At 40.9% G+C, this 22812-nt stretch overlaps 1 long non-coding RNA gene across 1 annotated transcript in view; it reads right to left on the bottom strand.

Moving 5' to 3' along the window:
• The window catches only part of LOC129341336 (uncharacterized), a 42120-nt gene extending 19747 nt beyond the window's left edge, over positions 1–22373 (bottom strand). Inside the window, exons 1-2 of the long non-coding RNA XR_008598120.1 lie at positions 22303–22373; positions 15191–15365 (exon numbers count right to left, since the gene is read on the bottom strand). This is a non-coding gene — a long non-coding RNA (uncharacterized LOC129341336). The remainder of the gene's footprint in view (positions 1–15190; positions 15366–22302) is intronic.
• Between the last annotated feature and the right edge of the window lie 439 nt (positions 22374–22812).

Below are 22812 nucleotides of genomic sequence, written 5' to 3'. Positions count from 1 at the left end.
TAAAATTTTGTAGCTCCTATAAGATCTTAGAACTCATGGCTCCTTTACCGACTTTTCTTCAGCTGCCTGGTGCATAACCTTTCTTTCCCCTCTAACAGCACCCAGGCCCTTAAGTGCCTGTCATTCCTGAGCAATATAGATGTGGCTTGTACATCAAGGTGAAAAGGTAGGGAGGATCACAGAAACAGGGTAAAGCTTGTGCATATATGGTATGTATGGCTGATCCACACATCGCTTTCTATGTGTGGAGGCAGAAACATATATGAAGCCCACTTATATCCCATTTACCAAACATTCACTGGTCAAGCAAGTGACCAGTTGATGGAGTTTTCAATAAGTTAATTATATGTTATGTAAAGTAGCACTTTTTTGGTGTATCCTGAACCTACTGACAGTTAGCTTCCAGAGGGTGATCCCCAGTAGCAGATTTCAGGGCCAGAGACCCCAGGGTAATGAGTTCCTAGATACTTTTTAGGCACATACACCCTTAATTATGTTCATACAGGGATGGGAGAGAGGACTCCACATGCTGCTGTCACAACTAGAAGGGAAAAAAGACTGACACTCTTTTGCCTGCCTTTTAACCTTGGAAGGCTAATAAACCACACAGGGGGAGACCCCATCCTTGATCCACATCAGGCCTCCATATATTAGTGGTTTAAAAATCTCATCTGTTCTGACACTACAAGAAGTTCCTTTATACTGGGCCAGTCCACCTGACTCAGGGCTATCTATTCGCTCTGACAGCAACTCCAAGATTTTTCTCAACTGTTACTTGAGATCACAGGACCCTTTTCATTCTAGACATTACCACTGCACTCTGCACACATGCCTTTGCATGTACACACACAGATGCACACTGATGGTATAGCCACCCTGTCCTGATTCAGCGGGAGGCTTGTCCAAGCTCATTGTCAAAGGCAGCCTTGCAAACCAAGTATTGCTCAGCTGGAGCTCTGCTCTGTCATCCTCCTGAAGACTAAAGGATGGCTTCCTCTGAGCTGTGTGTTTCAGGATGCAAAATCCTGTAAGGTAGAGGAATCTGTTTTCTTGGGCAAAGAAGGCCAAGGATTTAAAGCTTCCATTTAATAATCCCATTACAGGGATAATTACAGCTACCAGACAGTATTTCCAAACTAATATAAGGAGCAGAAAGGCTTTCTTTTGCTTTACTTGGCACATCAGGCATTCCGCCTACTTGGTCTTTGTATGTCCTGCATCACCGAGCCGGCCTCCCCATGTTATGTTGTCTTCATCTAAGTACCATCTTGAAGCTGTCTGAATTGTTTTGACCTACTGTCAGTGAACATCACACCTCTGTGCAGAGCCAGAAGTGACAATGGGTCGTTGTCCTCTGATAGAAACTCTTTTGGAAGAAAATGCCATTTTTTGTGCAGTTCCTTTTCCTTTCAATGAGGCTTGAGCAGGAGAATTTTTTGAAGGGGGTAAGAATTATGTCCCTAAAGGAGTCAGATCTGCCTGACTCTCACTCTGTTGCCGTCCTTAATGGTATCTCAGACATGCTAATCCCTTGCCTAATGGCAGTGTCTTCTCTACTAGCACTGACAGCTTTAATTTTCCTTGCTCAGTCCACTGTTTAACACAAGGTAAGGCGATACATCAGATTTAAGGGATGCTCATCTAATGGCTATCTTGTCATGGCAGGTAACGTCCTGTAATACCACCAATCATGCATCCAAAGCTGCCTTGCCCTCCCAATTGCTACAGTGGCCAATAGTTTCTTTTTCAGTATGGGTCTTTTCAGTCAATTTGGTTTCAATGCATTGCTTTTGGAACAGGAATAATAAAGAACTCCCCAAAAGAGGCCTGTGATCCTTTCACTAGTAGATTGCTAGCACAAATCCATTCTAACTACGAAGATGGGAGGGCTAAGCCCATCAGTAATAGGATATAGAGGCATTCTGTCGGCAGTGACAATGTTGCTCATGTTTTCTTTAGGAGTGGCTGTCAGTGTTTGAGAAACTTGCTGTTAAGGGGCACAGGGCACAAAGGAGGAGACCTGTGGGTCAGGTGCCAATTTCTTACTTCTCACAGCATCAAAGCCATTGGTTGAAGGAGGAAACTCAAGCAAGCTAGAATGCTAACTCTGCAGACCAGAAACATGTTGGTCCCAAGAGTCAGATAATCCCTGAGAATGATTCTTACGCCCCTGTAGGCTTACAGAACTCCAAGCCTTGCAGCACTCACTCAACTGGGCACATTGATACTGGAGGTGGAGGGGAAACCAGGCTATACCTCTGTTCTGATTGCCATGTTACTCTTTCTACTCTGGTTACACATCAGCTGGACTGGTTGGCTGGACTTTGCCAAAGGCATCAGGTCAGCTGTGGAATTTCACAAAGCAGAGCAAAAGGGAATGGCCACAAAATGTAGTGATGGCTGCTATCTTGAATGGCCTTTATGTCTTTGAGTAGAGCGTCCATGTTCTCAGGCTCTCTCTCTCTCAAGCGTGCCCGCCCACCCACCCACACAAACTGCTCTGAATATTAGATGCTGAAAACAAAAAGATGGGGGTTGTTCAGGGAGCTACACTGGGCAACTCCCTCTCTCCATCTGAGTGGGCCTTATCCTGGCAGAGCCTTAAGAGCCGCCTCCTGTCTGCACCCTCAGCTGCTGCTACATCCAATGGATAGTGCGAACCAAAACAAGGCCAACCCCTGGAATACACAACAAGAGAACAAGGAGGAACCACTCCCCAGGAGCACAATATTCACTTAAACCTTTTTTTCTTTTTTTTTGTATACTGAACCTTATGTATTCATTAAACTCTATAAGGATGTGTTGAACTGCTTATTATTATTCACACATATCACATTCAGAGGAGCTAATCACAAAAGTACATTCTTTAAATACAGGACATGTATAGTAACACCTGATCAATACAAAAATTAGTTCCTCAAGAGTACATAAGAACCAGGAAGTAACCAGAAGTTACTATACATGTCCTGTATTTAAAGAATGTACTTTTGTGATTAGCTCCTCTGAATGTGATATGTGTGAATAATAATAAGCAGTTCAACACATCCTTGTAGAGTTTAATGAATACATAACGTTCAGTATACATCCAATGGATAAGCTGTTGCTGGCCAATATTAAATCTGCTGCACTTGGTCCAGAGAAGAACAAAAATTGCTCCTGTCATTGCTTTATCTGCTGGCATATGGCTACAATTGGAGGAAGGGCAACTGAATTCAAGCAAAGAACCTAGTGAGCAAATCATGCCCTTTTGGCAATTTTTGCTGGAAGTCTGTCCCTACTTCAAACTTACCCAACTACTCAGTCCAACTTTTCCTATTTTCCAGTACATAACTTGACCCTCTTTATGTTATAAGAGGATGCCAGGAGGAGTGCAGCCTTTAGCACTATGAGAATTGGGAAGTTTCAAGCGTGTCCCAGTTTTCATCTTTGACACTTTAGACAACATGAGCAAGCCTCCCCTGACACATGCTGACTCTTTTAGAAAAAGACTTGGACACTGAAAAACCAGAGAATTTTATTCAGGAAGAGAGGTTTATTTACTTTGCTCTTAAACCACTCCCATGAAATCAGCTACACCAGCTTGTATAAACAGGACCAAAGGTTGATTATTCCCAGACTGATAACCCTCCACCATGTGTCAAGTTCCAACCTGCCCATCTGAATTGGCAGTTGACTAGAAACAAGTATGACCTTGCCTGCTCTTGAAGCTATTAACAGCATCCTGATCTGTAGAAAGCAACTGATGAAGTATAAACATTATCATTGGCCACTGTCTGAAAAATTAGTTGCAAATACTAGCACAGCTATAGTGAGCTGTTGAAAAGCTGGCCACCCTAGGTATCATACAAGTTCCTTAAGATCTTGTGGGCTTATCTGCTGCCAAGATTTGGACTGCTATTTGGACAGAAGGGCTATCTGTTTACATTGTACATGCCCCATTTTCACAGGATCATTCTGGCTTAGATCTAATTTAAACTGAACAAAAACAAGAGGGGGAAAACCCCAAACAGAAAAACAAGTCAGGAACTAACAAGGTTGAGCACCCAAGAAAATATAAGATATAAAAAAGTACAATTATTTATTGCACAGTGCATAAACTATTAAAGTTGAGGCTTTGGTCACATCATGAGAAGACAAGATTCTCTGGAAAAGTCAATAATGCTAGGAAAAGTGGAAGGCAGTAAGAAAAGAGAAAGACCTAAAACAAGATGGCTTGACTCAATAAAAGAAGCCATGTTCTCCAGTTTGCAGGAACTGAGCAAGTCTGTTAATTATAGGATGTTTTGGAGATCTTTCATTCATAGGGTCGCCACAGGTTGGAGGTAACTTGATGGCACATAACACACACAAATGATTAAAAACCATGGAACAAAGTTAAAAACCTTGAGACCTAGTAACATCAATTACACAGAGTCACAAAACTGTTGGTTCATATACAAGAACCAAGTTACAGCATTGAGTGCACATATACAGAGACCAAATTTGTTTCGGCCCTCTTGTCCTTCCTTAGGGGTCTAATTTGTTATTGCACACACATAAAAAATTATGTTCATAAATATAAAATGTTGCTGATTCAGGCAGGTAGTTTAAATATGGAACATTTATAGCCCCCAAAATAAGCCACTTGTTGTTACTATCTACTTGAGTGGCCTCACTCCCCAGAAGTGGTGCTCAACTAGCATTCTGTCCTGAGCCAGAGTTGCATTTCAAGGAGGTTGTTTTGCATATGGATTGGTGCTTGATATGCTAATCTTCTCTGCAGGGAAAAATCAGCAGTGGCTGAACATAGCCTAACTCAAACAGGACACAGTATCCTATTCCAGGACACTAAAATACTGGACAACACTTTCAACTACTTCGTCAGATTGCACAGGGAAGCCATTGAAATTCATAAGCATAAGCACAATTTCAACAGGAAAGAAGAGACTTTAAGAATGAATAGAGCACGGGTTCCAGTCCTGAAAAACACCAGGCTAACAAAATACTCTACACCCTACAATAGCCCTGCAGAGAAGATTAGCATATCAAGCACCAATCCATATGCAAAAGAACCTCCTCAGGATACAGTGAAGCCTCCCTCCATTAGCATTCCACACCCTGGGAAACTCTTACAAGATGACTCAGCCCAAACCCACCTTCCTGAGTAGATATAAATTACCTGCCAACATCTTCTCCACACTGTGACACTGAGAGATCTCTGTCTTTTGGTGCTACACCTCTGAAGATGCCAGCCACAGCTGCTGGCAAAACATCAGGAACTACAATGCCAAGACCACGGCTATACAGCCCGGAAAATCCACAACAACCAAACATATAAATTATCTAGGTATAATAGCTTTGGGACTAAAACAAGCAATACATTCAACTTTCTTTAACCCAGCTATGTAACATTTCTCCTTCTCTCTCCCTTCCTCCCTGTTTCTGAGCTTCTGTGTCAATTAGTTTAGCCTGTAATCTAAGAAATCCTTCCATTTTTTTCTGGAACTTGGTTATCGATCTATTTTGTAAGTATGTAGTCAGTTTAGCCATTGAAGCATATTCATAAATCTTTTCTCTCCATTCTGAGAGACCAGGGCAGGCATCATTTTTCCATTTACCTGCAAATAATACCTTTGCTGCCGTCACCATATAACAGAAGAGGTCTCCTTGTTCTTTTCTCACATTAGTTGGTAAAATATTTAAAAGCATACTTTTCAGATTTAATCCATATCTGAGATTGAGGATCTTTTGCATCTCTTCATGTATTTTTATCCAGTATTTTCATGATTCCTTACAAGTCTACCACATATGGTAAAATGTTGCTGTCAGGGCTTGCCGCCGCTGCCGCTGGGCATGGCACTGGGCGGTCTGCTCCTGACATCACAGGGGGGCCAGGGATTCTGCAGGACCCTGCTCTGTGGAAGGAGGGGCGGTATACCTCACCCAGACTCCCTCTCAGTCCACTCGCTGGCCTGCTCAACCTGGCCTGCTTACCCTCTGCGTCCTCCTTCATCTCCTCCTTCCAGAACTCTCCTCCAAACCTCCACCCTTGCATCTTACTGCTCTCACTCCACATCATCACTCCTCACTCACACCCACCACCACAGGGCCCTTCCCAGCCAGCTTTTATAGGGCTTCCTTCTACTGCCCCACCCCTCTTCCAGCCTGGCCTTGGGCTGCACCAAGCAGTTGCAGCTGGGGTAGCTGATCTGGCCCCACTGACCAGCACCAGCTGTGCCTTGTTCTCTGGCTGCCCAGCCTCCCTGCCTTGGCTGATTGCTGAAGGCATGTTCAGCTGCAGTCCCCTGGCTAGCAGCCCAGCCTCCCTGGCAGAGCTGATGGCTGAAGGTGGGTCCAGCTGCGGCTCCTTGGCTGGTTGCCCAGGGCTTCCTGCAGAGTGCCTCCAATAGCCCCACCTGGAGTGGCTTGGCTTTTGGCAACTCCTGGGCCAGGCTACTATTTTCTAGCTGGGGCATGGCTTTGGGTTGTTGGGGCTGCTGCTGCTTCTCCTCCTCAGGTAAGGTCTTTGGGTGGGTGACTGCTGGGCTCCCAATCCCTCTGCCCTTGCCCCCTTCCGCCTTGCCTAGCCCCCTTTCCCTCCCTAGGGGAGTGGGACTCGCTGGCCTCTCTCTGTCTCCCCCTGCCTCCTGAGGCCCTGGGCTTTTGCCCCTTGCCCCTGGCACCGGCAGGTTCTGGCTCCATTTGCCTGTGGGAGGGGTTGACCTGCTGTCCCCCAGCTGCCCCCTCTGCCTGCCAGTCAGACCGGTTGACCTGCTGTCAGCTGGCTGACCAGTTGACCTGCTGTCTGCTGGCTGCCCCCTCTGTTTGCCCGTCAGCCCGGCTGACCTGCTGTTCCCTCCTACCAAGTCTGGGGGCTGGGACCCAGACCCCGGACAGTTGCATCCATGTTCTGACATTTCCAACAATGTCCACTGTAACCCTTACTAATCCTCGCAATATCTTTGGGAGTAATGTACTATCTAAAGAACATTTTATACCAATTTTCTCTCAATAACTGGCAACCTGTAAATTTTATGTCCTTAATCCATAAATTTTCCCATACATCCAACAGAATAGTTTCCCCAAAATTTTGCATCCATTCTATCATGCAAGTTTTAACTTGCTCCATTTCTGTCTGGTATTGCAGTACTATTTTGTAAATCTCCCCCCAAAGATGCTCATCTGACAAGCATCCAAAATTTGGCCTTCCCTGTTGTGGCAAAACCAGAACTTTCCCCTAAAGCTCAACAGGATTTCTCCAGTTCCCTCTTCTTGAGTTCTTAGCAATGCAAAATTATAGGGGTGCCCTGCTTTGGTACACATTGCACAAAAACCAGGCTTTGGACTATCCAAATCACATAAGCCACAAATTCTGGAGGTTGCAGCTGGTAAATTTCCCCAGCAGGGCCATTTGCAAGATACTACCTCCAGAGTCTGTGGCTGTATGGTTTGGTCTGGTCTGTAGCTTATTTGTGTGTATAAGGCTGTTTACCTGTCATCCTTATTGGGGGTTAGATTGGAGAATAAAGAATCAGGAAGTGAAAATAGGGAACTAGGAACCAACTTCAACCTCACTGGTTTTTCTCACCAAAGTGAACGTACTCTTATTTTATAAATGTCAATTCAGTCAATCCTGCTTCTGTCATTTCCTCCCAAATCTGAAATGACCACAACAGAGCAGGAATTGTAACTGCAACGCTTCGCCTAGTGCCCAGTCTTTGTATTACGAGCACAGCTGCACAAATTCAGTTGTTCTAAAAGGTGGCAGAAGAAAATCCCTTCCCCCCCACCCACTGAGCTTTATTATAGATTACTTGGTCCTTGTGAATGTTCTTGCTCAGAATCATTTTACTGAAATGACATTTAAATGCCAGTGTTCTCCAGGGGCTTTAGATAAACAGCTGAATAATTTACTGTCTGGAGAAAGAAATGAAAGAGCAAAAGGATCTCTGAAGCTGGAATAAGTCTGAATTTACCTTTGCTCTGCTCTTATCCTTATATTCCCCCTGTCCTCTGTAAATGCAATAAGCCCTGATGGAGCTATAGAAACACTAATAAATCAAATGCAAAGACTGAGGAAAAGAATCTTCACTCCGAATTCAGACTGAACAACACCACAAGAGTAAACTGTGCTTATGGCTCTGAAGGCATAGAAGTGTGATGTTTTAAAACAAAGTTGAGAGCCATTAACACAGAGATGATGGCTGGGAAAAGGAACGAGGTGGGGGGGAAGTTGCCCAGTTCCTACAGAGATGCCAAGAACTCAGGAGTCGGGACAGGGGAGTTCTGCCATCTGTTCCTTGCCTTTTCTGCAGAACTGGCACTTTTGGCATGTTCAGAAGTTACTGCATATCTACCTGTTTGAAGGAGGAAAATGGTTATAGATGGAACTGACAACGCTAGATCAGTTAGACTAAAACAAGAAGGGTGAGTCACATAAAAGTAAAAAGAAGAAGCAAAGAATTTGTACTCTACATAAACAAGGCATCATATGAGTATAAGCAATGTAGGAGGTCCTAAAAGGCCTATGACAGCGTGCCATAAAATGTCATTCTTGTTATTGTCATGTATTGACTGCAATTGTCAGCCAATTTGCTACATGGCTATTTTATTTCACTATCAATAGCAGGAAACTTTGGAGTGGGGAGCTTTGTTATTCAAAGATATATACTATTGTCTGGCTTAGATTTTCCTTATATACATCAGCATTTAAAACCCTGACATCAGGGTCTGCTGAGTATTGGTGTGGCAGTTATTTTCTCTCCCTACAAGGGTTTATTTTTCTTTTGTCTTGGTTAGATTACAATTTTACAGCTGTCAATTCACCTTGAGTCTCACTGTAGGCTGGTTAATAGCAAAGAGCAAATTGGATATTCAAGATTATTTTTCATTGAATTTTTACTCTGTTGCTTCTTCATTTCATTTCCTTTATATACTTTGTTTATAAGTATATAAACTGGAAGGCTCGATTACATCCTCTGGAATTTGTTGGGGAAAAGAGGTTAAAATAGCTTAAAATCAGAGGTGCAATGGAGCTTGAATCAATAGAGAGTCAGAGCATCAGTTTGCTTTTAAAAATCATTTACTTCTAAAGGAAAAAAGGTACACAGGATTGCTACAAAATAACGAAGCTTAAGGCTACATCTTGTTAACCACGAGTACAGACAAAGATAGATAGGAATGGAGATTCTTCCTCCGTCTTCTTGGCCCTAAAAGAAAATCGCCTGGCCTATTGACCAATAACAGTTTACAAACACATCTCAGTTTCCAGGGCTTCTAGGCTATTGGCTTTGTGCCAGGTTCTCTTCCAGGTCAATCTAAACAATAGCATGGTAGGTAAACACATTAACCCCATAATGACTGAATGTCAGACCTTGCAACACACATATATTCCAACACCCCTTCTCAAGGTCTAGCATGGAAGCCATTATGCATCCATATCCAACAAACATTATTTATCTTTTATCTCAGCATTAGTATCAAACATATTCAACATTTCATGAAGATATTCAAACTTTGTTTTAGACAATGGTTTAGTTAGAATATCAGCCACCATTTCTTCTGTACGACAATGTTCAATTTTGATTAGTCCCTTCTGGTACATATCTCTCACAAGTTCACATAAGTCCAATAGATCTGCTTCTTGCTTTGGTACTTTCTCCTTTGCATATAGCGATACAGGCTTGATTGTCCTCAAACATAACTACAGGTATAGGTTCATCTATTCCAAAGTCCTTTAGCAAGTTGAAGATCCACTCTAGCTCACTGCAGGCATTTGCCGCTGACACACATTTAGCTTCCGCTGTAGATTGTGCTACAATGGTTTGTTTCCTACTAGTCCAGTCTATCAGTCCATCTCCATAAAAGAATAGGTATCCGCTAGTTGATTTGTAGTTGCTTGATTCTTCTCCCCAGTTAGCGTCCATATATCCAACCAATCTTGGTTTTCCAGATGGTGAGAGTCTCAGTTTTAAGTCTGCTGTTCCTTTCAGGTATCTTGCTAGTTACTTTATTGCATCCCAGTCATGATGATTAGGAGAACTTACTTTACTGCATAAGATGCCAACAGCTACTGTTATATCAGGTCTTGTGGTTTTGCTCAAGTACAGAAGTTTTCCAACTGCTTCTCTGTATTCACCAATATTCCTAAGTGGTTGTCCATCCCTTTCTTTCAGGTAATCGGTTCAAGTGGTATACCTGTCACATTGCAGTTTTTCATGCCAATAGATTCTATAAAGTCCAGTGTTTTTCTTTTCTGACTTAGGAGAAAAGTTCCATCTTCAAGTCTTTCTAGCTGTATTCCGAGGTAATATTGTGCATCTCCGAGTTGCTTCGCCTCTACCTCTTTGTTCAGTCCATCAATTATTTCTTTGATGTCTTGTCTGTCTTGGCAAGATATTATCAAGTCATCAACATAAATAAGAATGTACTGGTATTGTCTATTTTTAACTCTGGTATACAGACATGGTTCTGCTTTTCCTTGCTTAAATCCTTGCTTTTGTAGTACCTCTGATATTTTGTCATACCAGGCTTTTGCTGCTTGCTTTAAGCCATATAGACCTTTGTTGAGCTTGTACACATGATCTTCCATTCCCTTGATCTGGAAACCTTCAGGTTGCTCCATATAGATTTCCTCAGATAGTTCTCCGTTGAGAAAGGCTGTCTTTATATCCAGGTGCTCTACTATCATGTTTCTTGATGCTGCAATACTGAGTAGTGTCCTGAACGTTGCATGGTTGATAACTGGTGCAAAAGTCTCAAAGTAGTCAGTTCCATATTCCTGGGAGAATCCTTTGGCTACTAAACATGCCTTGTATTTCTCAACAGTTCCATCAGCATTGTGCTTGATTTTGAACACCCATTTGCATCCAACAGGTTTTCTGTCTGGAGGTAAATTTGTGAGAGTCCATACTTGTTTTACATTTATGGATTGTAGTTCCTCTTCCATTGCTTCAATCCATTTGTCTCTTTCTTCTGCAGGTAGTTTACATATGTCTTTCCAGTTCTTAGGCTCTTTTATAAGTTGCACAGTTTCACAAAATCCATATTTCTTTGGTGGGCTTCCTTTGTTGCTTCTTTCTGATCGTCTTGCTGCTTCTGTCTCCTCTGGTCCAGTCCCTGCTTCCCGTTCTGTTGGGTAATCTCTTGAGAACTTGCTGGTTTCCTGGGTGTCACTGCAGGTAACCAATCGATCAATTTTACGGGAGCAGTTTCTGTATCTCTTGGATCAGTTGTCACTGTGGATTCAGTTGTGTTAGAAGCATGTGGCAAATAGTTCTCATCCACATATACCACATTCTGTTCTTTGACTGTGTTCTCGAGGACTGTAAATTCTGTATCCTTTTCCACCAGTAGTATACCCTACAATTTGTCCAACTTCAGCTCGAGGATCAAGCTTTCCTCTCCTTTCTTTTGGTATATAAGCATAGGCTTTGGAACCAAAAGCTTTGATGTGCTTCAGAGCTGGCTTTTTGCCAAACCAGGCTTCAAATGATGCCTGTTACCTTTGAAGGTACTCTGTTGTGCAGATAAACTGCTGTGTTGACAGCTTCAGCCCATAATCCATTGGGTAATCCAGAATGTATAAGCATAGATCTGCACATTTCCTGTATAGTCCTGTTCAGTCTCTCAGAACATCCATTTTTTGTGGCAATTGAGGTATAGTTACTTTATGCTCAATGCCTTCAAGTTCCAGAAATCTCTTAAATTCTGCATTACAATATTCTCCACCACCATCAGTAAGTAGACTTTGAGGTGCTTTGCCAAACTTATTCTTAATTGTGGCAACAAAGCATTTGAATTTCTCAAGTGTTTCATCTTTGCTCTTCATCAGATATACAAAGCTGTATTTTGTTTTGCTTTCAGTAAAAGTTGCAAAATACTTGCTCCTGCCAAAGGATGGCGCTAGTGGTCCAACAAGATCAGAGTATACAGTCTCTAACCATTCCTCATCCTGAGTAGTGAACTTTCCGTGTAGCTTGGGCCAGTCCCTTTTGCTTTAAGACATGTGTCACATCTCTCTTTTGCCTTATCACAAACAGGAACAAAGATTCCACAGTCTTTTAACAACTTCTCAACACTTTGCACACTGCGATGTGCTAATTTGTGATGCCATGAATATAGATACCTGTGGTGATCACAAACACCTTGGCTAGTTTGACAAATTTGTCCTTCACCATCATCAACAACTGCTGAATCTTCACTAACATCTATAACATAATGAAGTCCATTTCTCTCTTCCACCACAAATTCAAAACCAGATTCCTTTCCAAAAATCATGCTTTCATCTGATTTGTCCTTAAGAATCACCACATAATTATTTTCCACAAGTTTCTTAGTTGAGATCAAATTCTCTGCTGCTTCAGGAATCAGTGCTACATTTTGCAGTTTCACATCCACAATATCCCCATTGGTTGTAAGCATCTTAATTGGCACTGTTCCAACTCCTTCCACATGAAGTGGTTGTTTGTTTGCTTGCAAAAGTCTGGGTCTATTCTCAGTATCAAGTTCAGAAAAGGATTCACAATATTTAATTATAGGCATACAGCTTCCACTATCGACTAGGTATAGTTTCTTATGATCAACATCCTCATCATCACAAATTCTTAGTGTATAGTTATTTCTAGCATTCCTCTGAGCATATCTACCATTGCTCCTGGCTTGAGGCTTGAAATTCCTTCTATTGTTAAAATTTCCTCTGCTGTTATAATTTCCTCTGCCAGTAGGAGGCGCTCTTTCATAATAAGCATCTGAGCCAGTATAACGGAGCTGCTTGATCATGTGGTCTGCCCTGTTTGCAATCTCTGGAGAAATGATTCCCCCCACATGAAAAACAATTAATTCTTCTGCCTCTAGGCCCACGTCTCAAATTTAAAACAGCCATTCCATTAGACACAGTCTCTAGATCATCTTGGACTGGAGTGGGCATCTTGTAGCTTTGAAAGGCAGGCTGAATCAGGCACACACAGGGTTAAAGGCTTCTTTCTCTTTGTCCTCGGAGACTGAGGGGGGGGAATTCAAATTGTTCTCAGCTGCAGTTTCTCAATGCAAAACCGGTTCTAGGAAGAACTTCTAGACAGCAAGATCTAAAGGTTTCTTTTCCCAGTCACTATTGAGAGCAGCAGGAAAAACGGTTTGGTTAAAAATAAATCTGAGCCTTTGTGCCTATTAGCTTAGTATCTCTCTCTAAAGATCCATTCAAAAATCGTTTGCTTGCATTGCAAAACAAATCAACAAACCATAAAGCTCTGCTACCAAATTTGTTGGGGAAAAAGAGGTTAAAATAGCTTAAAATCAGAGGTGCAATGGAGCTTGAATCAATAGAGAGTCAGAGCATCAGTTTGCTTTTAAAAATCATTTACTTCTAAAGGGAAAAAGGTACACAGGATTGCTACAAAATAAGAACATAAGAACATAAGCAAAGCCATGTTGGATCAGGCCAGTGGCCCATCCAGTCCAACATTCTGTCACACACAGTGGCTAGAAATCCAGTGCCATCTAAAGGACTGTCAGTGAGGCCAGGACACCAGAAGCCCTCCCACTGCCTTCCTTCCAGCACCAAGACAACAGAGCACCACCTCCCCACAAAGAGAATACCATCTATCTCCTGTGGCTAATAGCCACTGATGGACCTCTGCTCCATATATTTGTCCAGTCCCCTCTTGAAGCTGGCAATGCTTGTAGCTGCCACCACCTCCTGTGGCAACGAATTCCATGTGTTTATCACCCTTTGTGTAAAGTAGTATTTTCTTCTATCTGTTCTAACCCGACTGCTCAATAATTTCATAGAGTGCCCACGACAAAGCCTTAACAAAGCCTTAACAAAGCTTAAGGCTACATCTTGCTAACCATGAGTACAGACAAAGAGATAGATAGGAATGGAGAGTCTTCCTCCGTCTTCTTGGCCCTAAAAGAAAATCACCTGGCCTATTGACCAATAACAGTTTACAAACACATCTCAGTTTCCCGGGGCTTCTAGGCTATTGGCTTTGTGCCAGGTTCTCTTCCAGATCAATCTAAACAATAGCATGGTAGGTAAACACATTAACCCCATAACGACTGAATGTCAGTCCTTGCAACACACATATATTACAACAGAATGTAGGACATTTGAAGCAGACCACAAGCTGCTAGACTGTATCTATGCCTCCCCTTCAAAAGTGGCAAGGTACTCTCTTACCATGCTTTCATTACTGAGGGAAGGGTCCCAGAATTTCTGTGCCTTGAACAGAAATCCAATTTTCTCCTGTTACTAAGCCAGCCCTCTAGTCCATCTCAAGGGTTCTCGATGATTACTTACACCTCTTTCATAATATCATGAACCTCTTGAATTTGTTGCATATGTTGGCCTTGCTACCAGTATTCATGGCTTGCTACTTAGGTTGAACTCTCCTGTTTCCTAAGGCCTTGAACTAGACACTTGGAGAATGGAAAACATGATGGTTTGTGTGAGGATATATTAAGGAGTAGGGTGTTTTCAGCAGTGGCTCCTGAGCTGCAGATCTTCCTCCCTAAAAAGATTTGTCAGAGAAACTCCCAGCTAAATTTCAAAAGGCTGGTAACGGTCTTCTTCCTAGGAGGGTATAATCCTGAATCTGTGTCAGCTAGCAATTTTAGTCTGTGATTGTTTTAAATTGTAATAGTTTGGTTGTTTGTGATTAAGACTTGAGTTGCTTTGAGGGCCCTTGTGGCCAGAAGGTGGGATATGAATTTAATGGAACAAAATGAACTATTGCCACATAAAAATTGCTAGGAGGTTTTTAGCTACTTGTCTGGTCACATAGGACTAGTCAGAATCACATCCAGGCAACCACATAGGGTTGTTTTTTGTAAATCGTATAAGAGCTTTGCTGCCCTTTTAAAGACTGATTCGATGTACTTAGGAACACATAAACTCACAGAAAATGAACTGAACACTGCACAAGATAAGGTCACAATGTTCAATAAGCATGGCTACTATTGAGGTTCCTTTTTGATGGTGGTCCCATAGTTGTAGAATTCTCTTTCCCCATTTAGGCATCAGGCAAAATTTTGGTTGTTTGTGTTGCTTTTGGAAGTGAAATCCTAAGCACAGTTACTCCAATCTAACCCCGTTGATTTCAATGGCCTTAGACTGGCATAACTTTGTTTAGGATTTAACTGTAAATTGTGTTGGTTACTTTGATTTTTTTTTGTTAACTCTCAAATCTGTATGTAGAGGTTTTTTACTTACTCTTTATTGCTACTATTTCTGCTGCTGCTATGAGCTCTTCCAGCAAAATTCACTCAGTACAGCAGCTCCTGTTGGTTATCCCAAACCCTGAGAGATGTGTCCACTTCCATCCACTCTCTGTACAGCCTTCCAGAAGGAATCACTTATGCCCATCTCTCCTGCAATTTTACGAAGCCTAGGACAGAATTTTTAACATGAGATTTGGAGTCTCTTGACAGCATTTTACAAGTAGCAACAGAGCCCGTTGTGTGGGAAAATACAACAGGCTCTAGAAAACTGATTTGGCAGGCTCCCACTGTGGGGCCTTGGGAAGAATTTCACCTGGAATCTATGGGATACCATAGAGTTCACCCTCCAAAGCTGCCATTTCATCCAGGGTAACTGATCTTTGTAGTCTGGGAATGTTTTAATTCTGGAAGAACTCCAGGCCCCACCTTGAGATTGGAAACCCTACAAAAGACAGACCTGCTGGGGTCAGAAGTAAGCACATGGCATGTCAGAGGACAAAACCTATTGCACCTTTTCTTATTTAGAAAAAGGTTTTAAAAAGTGTGTCAGGTGTTTATTTTAAAGAAACAGGACATTGTGGTGTCTCAGTATTTCATGTAGTCCTGATTCTGGCAGAGGGGGCTTAGAGCCAAGCTACAAGTGATTTTTTCACGCGTAGAACACTTGATCTTTTTCGCAAGTTTTCCTGGGAACTGAAGTCCCAGTGTCCTTCCCCTCTCTGTTAGAATCACTGCCTGGACTTCCGGTTTGGGATTAATGGTGATCTGACGTAGCCTAGGGAGCTGGGCTATCCGAGATACTGTTTTTGGAAAGTGAGGCACTTGAACGCCTGCTACCGTCCCCCTTTCAGGGAGAAGGGGGTCCAGAACGCTATGTGACCCTGAGAGCGTGTGATCTCGGTGGTGGTGGGGGTTCTGAATCAAGGATTCTCCCCATCACCTTGAGGTCCCCTCAGAGAAGGCCGAGCTACTAACTCTGCAGTACCTCTGGAGTCATTAATTTGGCATAAGATCGTCAGAAACCAAGCCTGAATACCAGCTTTGACCAACTATAAACAGAGGAAACAACACAGACAACCCGAAAAAACAACGCAAGGTAAAGATTGCTATCGGACTTTTTAAATGAAAATGGAGAAAAAAGTCCAAAAATTAAAGTACTATAAAGGCTTAATTAAAGAGAGGAAACAATAAGTAATAATTACTGAGTAAGAAATCTCCAATTCAGCAAGTTTTTAAGGACAAAAAGAGTGATAATTAGTATTGTTTACGCATACCTGCAGTTTGAAGAGAGAGAACCAGTGCGAGAGAGGAGGAGGGAGCTGGGAAATAGCGTAAGAAACATCGTGAGATGAAATTGAAAGAGGAGGAGACAACTTGTGCCTAGACGGAACAGGGACAAGCAGGAAGCAGGAAGAACAGCAAGAAGAAAGAAGACGTGGAAGCAAAACAAAGAAATATCGCAAGGAAACTGGGATTAGAGGAACAGGAAGCACACCATTTTAACTGAGGGAAGAAGTGATTCCAGATACCATAGAGAAATTGCGCCCGACATTTTGGGACTAAATTAAAAAAAAAAATAGTGGGGCCAGTAAAAGTGAATTGTATTAGAAGGAAAAAAAGAAAAGAAGGCAAAATGGATCTAAGAAAGATAGCAGACACGTGGGGTGGCACCAAGCCGAGTCCAAGTATGATGAAAAAAACAGATAAAGAATGGCAAGCCACAGTAGACGCTGCGATAAAAGGACTGGAAAAAAAAGTTACAGAAGGTTATAAAGAACTGAATCAATCGATACAGAAGATGCATGAAACCTTGGTAAAGGATTTAAAAGATGTAATCAAAACGGAAGTAACGGAATTGGCCAAGAATATGGATGGAATTAAAAATGAATTACAAGCAACAAATAACAAGGTGCAAGAAGTGGAACAGAAAACCAATGATTTAGCTACAAATGTAAAGGCGGAAAATCAAGTGCTACAGGAAAGAATGGCAGTGATGGAATGCAAGACCACGAAAAGACAACTAAGATTTAGTGGCGTGCCAGAATCGACTATGCAAAGTGTGCAAGAACAGATGACAAATATTTTAGCTGAATTTTTGAACAAGCAACCAGAAGAAATCACATTAAATGTGGATCTAGTGTATAGGGTTAACTCCGCCTATGCACAACAAAAGAACCTACCAAGAGACATTATTGTGCAGCTAATAAAGAAGAGAATGAAAGAAGAAATTATCAAAAGGCATTTTGAAAATCCCCTATCACTGGAGGAGAACAGGATCAAGATAATGAAAGAGATACCTAGAAGAATTCTCCAAGAAAGGAAAAAATACAGAGAATTGACCCAAAAGTCGAGAGAGAAGGATATCAGATATAGATGGGAACTACCAGAAGGGCTGAGCTTTCAATTTAAGGGTTTGGGAGTTACAATTAAATCAAGACATGAAATGGAGTTGTTTCTTTTTTCTTTTTTTTTAATTAAATTTTATAAATCAACATAACAGTAAACAACTTCAAACATTATCACATAAACAGTAAATACAAAGGGTAAGGTATAGAGTTGTTTCTTTTTGAAAATGCTAATGACTTTCCTAGATCAGTAAGAAAATAATATGATGGAGTACAAATTAATATCATGGAATATAAATGGACTAAACCCACCACAAAAAAGAAGGACTATATTTCATTGGTTAAAGAAACAAAATTGTAATAGAGAAATTACGTAATAAAGAGCAGGAATTAAAGAAGAAACCAGGAAAAAAATCAATAGTACAAGAAATTAAAATATTACAGGAGCAAATAAGAGCAATTGAAAACAAAGAACTAGAATGGAAATTGAGGACATTACAGCAAAAATCATTCGAAGGAGCCAACAAGCCCAGAAAGTATCTAGCCTGGCAACTGAAGAAAAAAAGAGAAAAGAAAATAATTAGTAGAATAATTGAAGAAGGGAAAGAACTAAAAGACCAGCAAACAATCAAACGAGCTTTCTACAAATATTATGCCAAATTATTTCAAAGGAAAGCAATAGCTCAAGAAAATATAGACCAATATCTACAGGGAATATAATTACCAACTATAACAACCAACATGAAGGAGAAGCTAAATGCTCCAATAACAGAAGAAGAAATCAAGCTATAGATGTGGCAAAGATAGGTAAAGCACCCAGACCGGATGGAATTACAGCGAAATTTTATAAAGTAATGAAGGAAGACCTTGTACCAGTATTACGAGTTGTAATGAATGATATATTGAAAGGAGAAGGTCTTCCAGATACATGGAATGAAGCAAATATTGCCTTGATACCAAAGGAGACACAGGATTTAACCGATGTTAAAAATTATAGACCAATTTCCTTAATAAATAACGACTACAAAATATTTGCAAGAATATTAGCAGATAGACTTAAAATATGGCTAATGGACTTTGTAGGAGAAGATCAGGCTGGGTTTTTGCCAAATAGACAATTAAAGGATAATCTGAGGGTGGTTATAAACGCCATTGAGTACTATGACAAGCGTCCAGACAAAGAAGTTGGGGGGGGGGGGTTGCGGATGCAGAGAAAGCCTTTGACAACTTGAATTGGGATTTTATGTTTGCATCAATGGAAAAGACGGATTTAGGTAAAGAATTTATAGAGGCAATAAAGACGATCTACAAGAATCAAAGAGCGACAATTTGTGTCAATGATGGCCTGACAGAGAAATTTGAAATAAGAAAAGGAACAAGACAAGGTTGCCCACTGTCGCCGTTATTATTTGTTATGGTCTTAGAAATATTATTAAGGCAGGTAAGAGAAGATGATAATATAAAAGGAATAAAATCAAAGGGGTTTTCATATAAGTTAAGAGCATTTGCTGATGATGTGATGTTTATAGCGGAAGACCCAGTACAAACTCTGCCAAGACTGCTAGATAAGATTAAAGAGTTTGGAGACTTGGCAGGCTTTTATATAAATAAAAAGAAGTTGAAAATAATAACTAAAAATATGACTAAGAAGAAACAACAAGAATTGATGGAAGAAACGAACTGCGAAGTGGTACAAAAAACAATATTTGGGAATAGAGCTGACAGCTAAAAATATTGATTTATTTAAGAACAACTATGAAAAGCTCTGGACACAAATTGAAAGAGACATGTTAAAATGGAACAAATTGAATTTATCATGGTTAGGTCGAATTGCCACAATCAAAATGAATGTACTGCCTAGAGTTATGTTTTTGATGCAAACGATACCAATTGTTAAAGATAAAAAACAATTTGGAAAATGGCAGAGGAAGATATTGGAATTTGTGTGGGCAGGAAGAAAACCCAGAGTCAAAATGAAAGTGCTCTGTGATGCCAAAGAAAGAGGAGGTATGCAATTACCTGATCTCCATTTGTATCATGAAGCAATATGTTTAGTATGGCTAAAAGAATGGGTGTCTTTATCTAATCACAAACTGTTAACGCTGGAAGGTTATAACAAACTTTTTGGATGGCATGCATATCTATGGTATGACAAACATAAAATGGATGCAATGTTCCAGCACCATTATTTGAGAAGAAACTTATTTCTTTTTTTTTTTTAATAAAATTTTTATTGGAATTAGAATCATATAATTACATATTACAATCAATTCCAATTTCCCAATTTCTAAACCCCACCCTTTCCCCCCTTTTCTTTTGACTTCCAACAGTTTTCCAACCCTTTGTCCCTTTTCTCTTACTCATTTTTAATTCATCTATCTAACAAACCTGTATTTTTCCCTTTAATCTAAGCAATAATTCTTTAACTATTTTTAATACTCTATACCTTATCTTATCTTTAAGTCCCTTCTTCCACATTAGACAAACAATTTGTCCCTTTTTAACATAATTTCATAGAGAAGAAACTTATTTCTAACCTGGCTAAAATATAAAAAGTTTATAGATCAAGAGAAACCAATGTGGATTGTTCCAGCAGAGGTGATTAATCAGAATTTGGAATATAAGGGAGATGAATGGCTGACCTATAAAGAATTAATAAAAATTGAAAATAATGAATTTAAACTTAGACTGAACAAGGAAATACCATTTAAGTATGGCTGGCTACAATACCGACAAATTAAAGACTTACTTGAATCAGATCAAAGGAAGACAGGCTTTAGGAATAAAAATTCAGAGTTAGAAGAACTTTTACTGGGGGACAATAATAAAATAATTTCCAAAATGTATACATTATTGTTAAAATGGTATACAGAAGATGAGAGTTAAAGTTCAAATGGTAAAATGGGCGATAAATTGTAATAATGAGATAACGATGGAAGCATGGGAACAATTGTGGAAAAATTTTTAAGATAATTTCAATATGTACCAGTATTAAAGAGAATGGCTATAAAATGATATATAGATGGTATTTAACACCGAAAAAGCTAGCCAATGCTAATATACAGCTATCCAACAAGTGTTGGAAATGTAAGGAGCACGAAGGTTCTCTATTTCATATGTGGTGGACTTGCAGCAAGGCTAGAGACTTCTGGTCTAAAATGTGTGCGGAAATGTCTTTAATACTCCAAAATAATGTTGTTAAGAATCCAGAAATGTTATTGTTGTCTTTGCACTTAGAGAACATTAATAGAAAAGACAGAGTATTATTGTATTATATGATAACAGCGGCAAGAACTCTGTATGAACAATAGTGGAAGAAAAAAGACATACCAGAGATTGAAGAGTGGATACAAAAATTGCTGTACATGGCAGGAATGGACAAATTAACAAGAAAATTGAGAGAGCAAGATCTAAAGGAATTTTTTGAGGATTGGGGGAAATTGAGAAAATATTTAGAGAAAAGATGGGATGTTAAAGGACAATTATGGTCTTTTGAATGTTATTAAATAAGATAAGGTATAATTTAAATCTTTACCAATAACACTAAAATGACAACTAGGAGACAGAATTAGTGATAAGAAACAGGGGGGTTGTAGTGCTGTTGGAAGTCAATAAAGGAAAGGGGGAGGGGAAGGGAGGAGAAGCATACAGTAGGTATATGGGAAATAAGTAAGATGTAATAATATTATGTGTATGTATGTTAACCATCCAATAAAAAAATTATTAAAAAAAAAAGAATCGCTGCCTGAAGAGCCAGAGAAAGCCGGCTGCAGCAGCAGCTTTTGCAAATCCAGAGCAGCTCCCTAGGAGCAAGACGCCCAGGGAGAAAGCTGCAGCTGCCTGCCCCCAAAGATCGTTGACAGCAGGCTTGTGACCGGAAGAACTATTTGCAAAAGCTGCTGCTGCAGCCGGCTTTCTCTGGCTCTTCAGGCAGTGATTCTAACAGAGAGGGGAAGGACACTGGGACTTCAGTTCCCAGGAAAACTTGCGAAAATGATCAAGTGTTCTACCTGTGAAAAAAGTCACTTGTAGCTTGACTCTCAGTCCTCATGCAATTTTCCCTTCAGGTGCAATTTTCTCCACCACAGTGGATCCCTCCTAACTGCTATTAGCAATGGGGGGGGGAGCAGTTTCATCAAGACGAATTGGTGGGTATAAGAGAAGAACATCAAACACACTCACCCACCCAGTCGGTTACTTTAATGTCAAAATAAAACCATTAGGAAACCCAACCTCATATATTTCAGACCTCTGAAAGCTAAACTACAAGAGACTAACTACATGAGGACGCTCACGGAATGGAGTTGCAATTTTAGCGGGGAAGCTGAGTTTTAAGAGATCGGAAGGCTCTGTCAATTTCCCTCTCTACAGAGCCTGCAAATAGCTCCTCAGGGAGTTTGTTTATTTCCTCTTCTCCCCCTAGAAGGGGAAGTGAAACTGACATAAGCCTTGGAAGGCAAAGAGGAAATTAGCAAACCCTCTGAGAAGTGATCTTTGCTGGTTCTGCAGAGAGGGGAAATTGACAAAGCCTTCAGATCTCTTTTAAAACTCAGCTTACCAGCTAACACTGGGACTCCACATCCATCCCTGTGTAATTTGTCTCTTGTAGCTTAGCTCTGAGAGTTACCTGATAGAAATGCAAAGAAACTTTTGTGAACTTGTTCTTAAGGCTGGGCGGCTTGCAGGAGAAGGTGTATTGCCCGCTGTGGTGAGGAGGAGGAAAAACAATACTCTGCACACGCTCAGGAGCATTCCTTACCTGTTAGAGCGTATTAAACCCGACAGCAAAATCAGAACTACCTCAAATTTCCTCTTCCCGCTCTCGGGAGCTAGCCCTGCCCCTTCACGAGGGACACAGATCGTTGCCTCGGCAACCACCAGCCCTACAAAGGCTCACACACCAACTTCCGGCCACAATTCTGCCCATAATGCAGCGCGAACACTGGCTGCGTTGGAGTTTTCTGATTGGATAGTTTGTCATGGGCTCTACCAGTACGTGTCAGAAAGGTGGGGCAAGGGAAAGTGGACGAGGCTAATTGAATGAAATTGTCTGGAATGTCTCACAAGCAGTTGCAAGGAAGAAAGCTACTCTTTCCTCATGTCGCGCGATATAATTGTCACGTTTGAATGAGCCATCTCAGAGAGAAGGAAAATCCGAGTTCCTTCCACCGTCCCTCGTAAAAGGAAGACGTCACCTCAAAAGGCGGAATGTGCCCTCCACTTTGACGGAAAGAGAAAGGCAGGAAACGTGCACTGGGGAGGTCGGCCT

This window comes from Eublepharis macularius, chromosome 13 (genome assembly GCF_028583425.1).
Source record: "Eublepharis macularius isolate TG4126 chromosome 13, MPM_Emac_v1.0, whole genome shotgun sequence".
Classification (NCBI taxonomy): Eukaryota; Metazoa; Chordata; class Lepidosauria; order Squamata; family Eublepharidae; genus Eublepharis; species Eublepharis macularius.
Note: the sequence above shows the minus strand (reverse complement) of the source record. Positions and strands in the feature narration are given on the sequence as shown.